The 8,417-nt window shown below is 35.2% G+C and overlaps 1 pseudogene; it reads left to right on the plus strand.

The window, feature by feature from the left end:
• The window catches only part of LOC101575051, a 41,544-nt pseudogene that overhangs the window by 3,463 nt on the left and 29,664 nt on the right, over positions 1-8,417 (plus strand).

Raw genomic sequence — 8,417 nt, forward strand, 5'->3', positions numbered from 1 at the left:
CCATTTTGTATCTGTGTATTCAAAGTGGTTGGGATAGATATATAGTTGCATTCTCTTAATGAATAGAATGATTTGTTCTGATGGTGTTTGTAAATAGAATCACAGGTCCACATCTTGTGCTGCGGTTAGCCACTGGGAAGAATGTATGCAGTGTATTATTTGTTGAAACTGTACTTCCGATTTGATTTGAAGCTGTCTCATTGCTATCTGCTTATCAATAAAACTTTGAAAAAAAAGAAAATCACTGTCCATTTCTTAGTCCATTAACAAGAAACTATGTAAATTTCCCATATACATTCCAAATTATTTTTACATTCATGCCAGATTTTGCACAGACCCCCACCTGGGTGGTACATGTGTTAGAATCAATCAGCCTAGAGTGCCATATTATTACCACTGTCAATAGTTGACATTAGGGTTCACTATCAGCTTTGTCAATTCTATATGGTTTGACCAACACATAATGACATAAATGCTCCTCAATTGTTGCAATATCCCCAAAATTCTGTTTGTTTATAGTATTATTTTCTGTAGAATATCATGTCTGTACACAGATATTCCAGGTTTTGTTTCTGTTATCCCAGAGAGTGCTAGTGATGGGTATTTTCACAAGGATATCTGCTAACTTGCAGCAAGAAATGGCATTTGGATTCTAAAATAATGGGGTATTGTGATAATATCTGCTGAGATTTTGGTTTCTTTTTACATTCTACTTGGACAGAGGTAAAGGAAATGGAAACTATTTTCAAAATACTCAAGGAACTGAGTATTTTTATGTCTTAGCATGTACAGTGATATAAAATTTCTCTTGCATTCACTCTCATCCTCAAATTGAAAATTTCTGAAGAATAACTTATTACATTGATATAATGACAATAATTCTATCATGCTTAATTTCAGGCTATCCATAGTATGATGACTCTTACAGAAGTCCTGAATGTTTAGCGATGGGTTTTATAGCAGAAGTGATCACCATTATGTATACATCCATATGTGCATCTGATTCTACCCACCTTTCCCTATAACATTCTCTGTCTGACACTCTGTCTCTGTTTTTGTCTCTGTTTTTGTCTCTGTCTGTCTTACTGTTTCTATCTTTCTCTATCTATGAGTATTTATCTCTGTCTCTGTCTATGTCTCTCTGTTTATCTCTCTGTATCTGTCTTAACTTTGTTTTATCAAAACAATTGCTGAAGGAAAGTTTTGTTATATTATTTGAAATAGTTGCTAGATAATTCTAATTTTGACCTTGGCTTGTGACATTGAGGCAGTGAACTCTAATATATTATTTTAATGTGTTTCCATTTGAATTTAATTAGGAACATGGTTGCATACAACCACAGTGCACAGTACTGCCCAAAATTTTGATCATACAATCCAGTTTCAATTCAGTAACACAGGAGCACATATTAGATTTCTTGCTTTATCCTATCATCACAGCAGAGAAGCTAGCAAATTAGAAAGCATAACTGGGCAAACCTTTCAAACATGTGTTTTAATTTTAAAATCTTTGAAAGGCATGGCAACGTATTTCTTCCATGTTTCCAGGGGCAAAAAGGAACAAAACAATTGAAGGAACAAACTATTAAGAGATGGTTGTGACCTATGTCATGATAAAATGAAAAGAGAGGCCAGAGTCTTACCAGAAACTTGTTGGATGAGATTAAATTAGAGAGACAGTGGTTGTACTTCAAATAAATTCTGTTAACCCATCAGCTGATATTTTTATACATGTGCTGCCAAATCCTCTACAACTTCAATGGTATTCATTAGACTAAGGCAAATCTTACTGCAATGTACAAAAATCCATCATTAAGGCTGTTGCCTGTGGCACTCCATTGCCCCATGTCTCATCAAGTTGTAGCAGAAAACAACACATTTTTAAAAGGTGGATAATTTTTATTTTGTTAGTTCTAGGATGAAATGTTAGCTTCCACATTTCTATTTTACTCCCAGGTAAATTCTGGTCCATAGAGTACACATGCTGAATTGCAAGTGTTTCTTTACAGACTACTATGCTACAAGTGAGATATTTCATGCATGATTAAGACCTTTTAATTGAACATAGAGTGAAGCCTTCATATGGCAAGCTCCCTTAAAAATTTCTTACCCATATTTCATTAAGAATTTTTAGTGTTTTTTTAGGGGGAAAATCTCATATTTTATTTAAAGTTACATTATGATTTTCCAAGTTGTATAGTACCATTGCATGTGCTAGACGAAAATACCATGTCTTGGAATTACCCAGCTGTGTGTTGAAACTGATGCCATAATTGGAAGCAGATAAAAAAGCATAGGGTTTACTTGGCTGGGGAGATACCTCAGTAGAATAAACATTTGCCTGGCAAGCGCAAGGGCTGGAGTTCAATTCCTGGTTCCACCAAAAAATAAAAAATAAAAGAATAGTTAACCTTGTACAGGGAGGTAAATATATTTTGTCTTTTCTCTGGTTTGTAAGACACACACCAGAGTAAAGTCTACTTCTGTGAGACTCAGAATTGCTTTCCAAAGTTCCTCCATAGCATTTTGGCAGCTCCATATTGATCTCTCCTCATGTAAACTAGGAAGATCTAACCAATAGTTTCTTGTCTACTCTCAGCTCTATCTGATGTAGAGATTACAGCTCAAGCAATTATTTTTCTTTCTGCTGGATATGAGATGACAAGCACTACACTTTCCTTCATTATGTATGAATTGGCCACTCACCCTGACATCCAGAAGAAACTGCAGCAGGAGATTGATGCAGCTTTGCCCCATAAGGTGAGTAGCTATTAATGTGAGAGGCAGGGAAAACATGAAACCTAAACCAGAAATATTTTAGAAGAAATTTTCACCAAAAGAATGTGAGCATTGATTTTTACCAGCACTATTTATGATAAATTTAAAGAGACAAACAAATGGACAAATATAGGAGATGCATTTTATTTACTGAAATGTAAGTTCTCATAAACCAGTGCTGAAGTACTACACATTGCTATTTCACTGCAGTTGGTTTGTTCACAGATATCAGCATATATAGTTAGTCAGGGTGAGAATCCTACCAATTGACTGCCAGTTTCAAAACATGCTGAAGATTCTCAGGATCATTGCCTGAAACATCTTGTGCATATAAATGTATGGTTTTGCCCCTGACATTTTTTCCAGTTTTTCTCCTTACCCTATCTTCGTTTTTTAAGCCTGAAATACTCCCTTTCCTTTTAATTGTGTTATTTCTTTCTATTTTTATTTCTTCTTCTGAGTTCTCACACTAGGGAGGCTGTTTGATATTTACATTATGGGTCTGATTTATTTCACTTATGACTATATTTTCAAGTGAAATCCACTTCAATATAAAGCCTTCACGTTTATCATTCTTTATAGCTGAGTAATACTCCATTATATAAAAAAACACATCTGTTTAATCCACTCCTCTGGTGATGGGCATCTTGATTGTTTCCTAGATTTGGCTATCACAAATTGTGCTGCTGTAAATATTATGTTTGGAATGCCTGTCATTCTGGTCTTCTAAATATGTACTGCTTGTCATGTCATATTAACTATTGCTATAATGTCTCTCAAGCAAATGTTTTGTTTTTTTTAAAATAGGGTAAAAATGAAAACTAGAGACAATAAAAATGCCATAGGACTCTCCTGCTACAATGCTGTATACAGTTAGATTTCTACATTTATGTGTAAAAATATATAACTGTTTATTCTTATTTTAAAAAATATTTCTTAATTTAAAATTTTTTTCCTTCACATTCTATAGGGATTTAAAGTTCAATATATCAATATTTGCTGGTAAATACCTGTTCCATGTTATGTGTAAAATGGTTGCGATGCATCCAGATAGTGAGGATAAGATCAACTGCCTGTTATAGGGTAATAGTATCATTAATCTTCTCTTCTTGAGGGTTAACAACTTAAGTTGCAGACCCAAAGTTAGAGAAAAAGAAGGGCTGCAAGGACAGCCAACATTTTGGCCCTACCCTCTCCAGGCCAGTGCACACTCAGGACATAGGAAACCTATACTGTAACATCCTGTAATTTAGTTGTGTCCCAAATTTAATGATCAAGGAAATTATGGGGCCACAGAGGAAAGTGATCAATGATGTTGACTGTGCCTAAGGAGAGTCATATGAAGAGAACACATTCTCTCAGGTTTTCACAGAGAGCAAATTTGCCAAGCAATGGCAGTGACTCATTCACATGGCTGACACTGACAAAGGATCTACAAACTGCAGTACAGAGTCTCAGTGTAAATCCTGAGGGGATTTGCCTGACCTTGACAGATACAAGTTACTTTTCTTGTTATACAAGAAAAAATCATTGTCAACCTTGTATTCTGCATGTAAGCCATGAAACTGTCTCATTGCTATTTCTTTCTCAATAAAATTAATAGAAAATAATGGAAGTTTCTTTATTTCTTTTGAAGAAATTCACTTTTATTTTCAAGTTCATTGGATGCCATGCATGATTCTACAAAGAATTATTCTCACAAGGCAATATTTTACTGTAGTTGAGATTAGTGTTATTGTAGATAATGGAAACAAAAGCAGGAGCAGTGGTTTATTTATTTTTTATTAATTTTATTAACAAACAAATAGCAACAAGACAGTTTTAAAACCAATTAGTAGAACAGTTTCAATAATTAATACATTGCATATTGTTGTTTTCTTAGTGGTTATTCATAGTACAAGATGCAGACATGATATCCTGTCCAAAGACTATTTGTACAAATCTTCTCATTGAATGATGAAAAAGTAGCTGTATATCTATCTTATTTTTTATAGAGAGATACAAAAGTGTCCATCATTTATATTCCCCTTTTTTGTTTAGTTTTTTTAGAGATGGGTATTTTCTTGCCATTTAAATATTGTAGGAATGTGAATTCCAGAAAAAATCCAATATAGTCCAGTATTCCATAATAGTAGTGAGTTATCCTGACTGAATTCTAATTATATCTTCTCCAGTATCTCGTGAAATGATAAACAAATTATGCCCATACTGTTTGCAGATGCTTCCCTAGAATAGGAAGTTACTTGATAACACCTGGCATGTGAAATTCTTTTGCCAATTTAGCAAAGAAGTACACATGGAGAGTGTTCTTCATAGCTCACAGTAAAGACCTGAGGGACGAACGTGGATCATAGCCCATAATAAGAAAATGGCGCTTCCCTGTTGAGAAGTGATTTCCTCTTTGTAGAACTCACATTAGACCGAGAGTTATGCTGTAGTCCCATCCATAGGAAACTTTCCTTCATCATTATAGCATAAAGAAATCAGTTTCTCCAAAATTCTTTCTATAGAGTGGCAATTTAATAAGTGTTTCTACACAAAATGAGATATGTACTGAAAGTTTTATTAAGGCATGACTTGTTAAATTAATATGGAATCTGTTCTTTTCCATGTAGTATTTCAGTGATTTGAACATGTAGCCTCAGTCTTCAATGATGGTAATGACTTTGACACTTTTTTATTGTGTCCAACTCAGAACACTCTGGGGAATTGGTGCTGGCATCACATTTGGCACACTATATTGAACAGCTTGCCTTGTGCTTACCTAAGCTTGCCTAAGCAGGCACATTAGATTGCTGAGATATCTTACTGACCACTGACACATTTAAATTACAAAGAATTCTATTAGTGTGTCATATTTGCTTATATGAAAAAGAGAAAACATCTAGAAATATACTAAATTTTAAGCTCTGGATAGCCGATTTTTCTAAATATTGTCAATAATCAAGATTATTCCAAATACTGAGAAGGTCAAGGTCATAATCACTATTTAAATGTCTATGAATCTCAATGTTCTTTTATTTTAAAGCTCCCACATTTTCATAGTACTCTAGAAACTGAATTTAAAGTAGATTCCAGATATTAACCCTAAGTCTGAGGAATATCTTGGAAACAAACAAACAAACACCAAAAAAATTCCCATTCTGTAGGTTGTGTCTTCCCTCTGTTTTTTGTCTTTCTGTGCAGAATATGGTTAATTTGACATGGTACCATTTGTTCATTCTTGGTACTATATGCTGTGAAACTTAAATTCTGTTCAGAAATGGGTCCTCGGGGAAATTGCTCAGTGCTTACCTGGGAAGCGCAAGGTCCTGAGTTCAGTGTATGGTACCACCAAAAAAAAAAAAAAAAAAAAAAAAAAAAAAAAAAGTAAGAAAGAAAAAGAATGTACTTGGCTATGCACATAAGTTGAAGAATTTTACCTATTTTGTCTACCAAAAAAGTTGAATGTTTTGTATTGAAATTTATTTATTTATTTGTCTATTTTGTATTTGGTACAGGTTCTCACTACACAGCTAGAACTCATTGTGATCTTCCTGTTTTCAGACCCCCCCAAGATCTGGTATTATAGGCATGAGCCACTGTGCTTGGTCTCCCTCATTGGCTCAGTGAGCCTGGTGGTGGGGCTAGTGCAGCATGTGGTTAAAATTAAAACTTTTATATGTATTAATCTGCCTTGAAATGGATAAACTTTAGTTACTTGTAGGAAAATAGATTGTCTATGAGAATATAATGCTAAACAAAATAAGACACTCAAGCTTAGATATCACATTTGTATGAGAAGTCCAAAATATGACCAAAGTGCAAATTAAAAAAACAAACTATGGGAAGCATGAAAAGAAATCTGTCTCAAATGGGAAGGGGATCCAGAGAGATGGGCAAGAGATGGAGAGGTCAAGATGAGAAAGCATTAGGGTATGTTATAAATGTGTACCAAATTTCCACAGTGAAAGTAATCATTAGGTTCTGCAAGAAAGTAAGAGAAGAAGGAGGAGGAGGAAAAGGAGAAGGAGGAAGAGTAGGAGGAGGCAATGATGAAAGGGAGGAATAAAAGAAGAAAGAAGAAAAATGTAGAAGAATGAGAAAAAGGGAGAACCAGAAGAGGGAAGAGATGGAGACAAGGAGAAAGAGGAACAAAGAGCAAAAGGAGAGGAAAGAGGGAAGAAGAGAAAGAAATGGAGGTGAGTGGTGGAAGACAAATTAAAAAATCTAAATCTCTCAAATGTCCTTTTTTGTCCTTAGGCATTTCCTACCTATGATATTCTGGCAGAGATGGAGTACCTGGACATGGTGGTGAATGAGACTCTCAGGTTATATCCAATTACTAACAGAGTTTCAAGGATCTGTAAAAAAGATATTGAAATTAATGGAGTGTTCATTCCCAAAGGCACAGTTGTGATGGTACCGTTATTTGTTCTTCACCGTGACCCAAGATACTGGAAAAACCATGAAAATTTCTGCCCTGAAAGGTACAAGATTCCTAGAAAGGAAAGCTACTTTTACCAAGATGGTCAGAATAGATTATGATAGCTCTTCCTGATAAGGGCATTTGATGATTGTGCAATGATTTTCAAATAAGAAAAAGTGTCCTCATTTTAGAATTCAGTAAAATTATACAATGGTATCTACGTGAAACCCACTAAGACCCTAGAAAAGGAATACATGCCTACAATTCTCACACCTTAAAATAAAATTGTTATGTATGATAGCATTTGTTACTATGCACATATATCTGTGCATGTATATGTATAAATTTTTATAACTTAAATATTACATTTTACTAGTATTTTCAAGTGATGCTTAAGATACATACAGTAAATGAAGAGCTATACACTCTTTTAAGATATATGATATTTGTGTATATCTTTCCCTTGTATCTGTGAATCTGATAAGTTAACCTGAAAAAGGCTAATTTCATGTGAATAGGCTTTTTAAATATTTATTTGTTTATTTAGTACAGGATCTCACTACATAGGTCAGACTTGTAATGATTCTCCTGTCTCAGCCTCCTGAGGACCGGGGTTACTGGCATATGTGACCGCGCCTAGTTTCCATTCCCAAGATGGCAAACCCAGGGGTCCAGAACCACCGTGGCATGTGGTTCCAGGGATTGTTCCTGGGTCCTTGCCCTTGCCAGGCAGGCACTTAGACCACTCAATTTCCCCAGCTTGTATAGGCTTTTGTTATTTTTCTCTTTCTCATGATGTTCACTTCAGATCTCTGAATTTACCAGCAAATGCAAAAAATGAGTATACCTTTCAGTTGATGAAATACTGATTTCTGGTCCCTCTAGTGTGAGGATAAATGTTGCAGGTGAGGGAGAGTTAAGACTGCCTCACTGCTGTTTTAGTTGACTTCCTTAAGCAGTGAGGAAAGGGCAGATCTTCCTGGGCCTGTCTCTGGATGTTCTGCTGGACAGGCTCCCTCACATTCTCTGTTGTTGGTAACTCCTCCAAAGGCAAGGCATCCATCATGTACATTTGTGAGGGAATCATTTTTGGAGGGGTGTGTTGCAAAGTCAGGATTTGGGTAAGGTTTACACTCTGGAAATATGTGTTGTTTTAACATACTTATGTTGCAAATTAGAAGAGAGATGAAGACTTTACTTGCTGATGTGTTGGGCAGCTGTGCATCTAGGT

This window comes from Octodon degus, unplaced genomic scaffold (assembly GCF_000260255.1).
Source record: "Octodon degus isolate 3935 unplaced genomic scaffold, OctDeg1.0 scaffold00457, whole genome shotgun sequence".
In the NCBI taxonomy this organism is placed as follows: Eukaryota; Metazoa; Chordata; class Mammalia; order Rodentia; family Octodontidae; genus Octodon; species Octodon degus.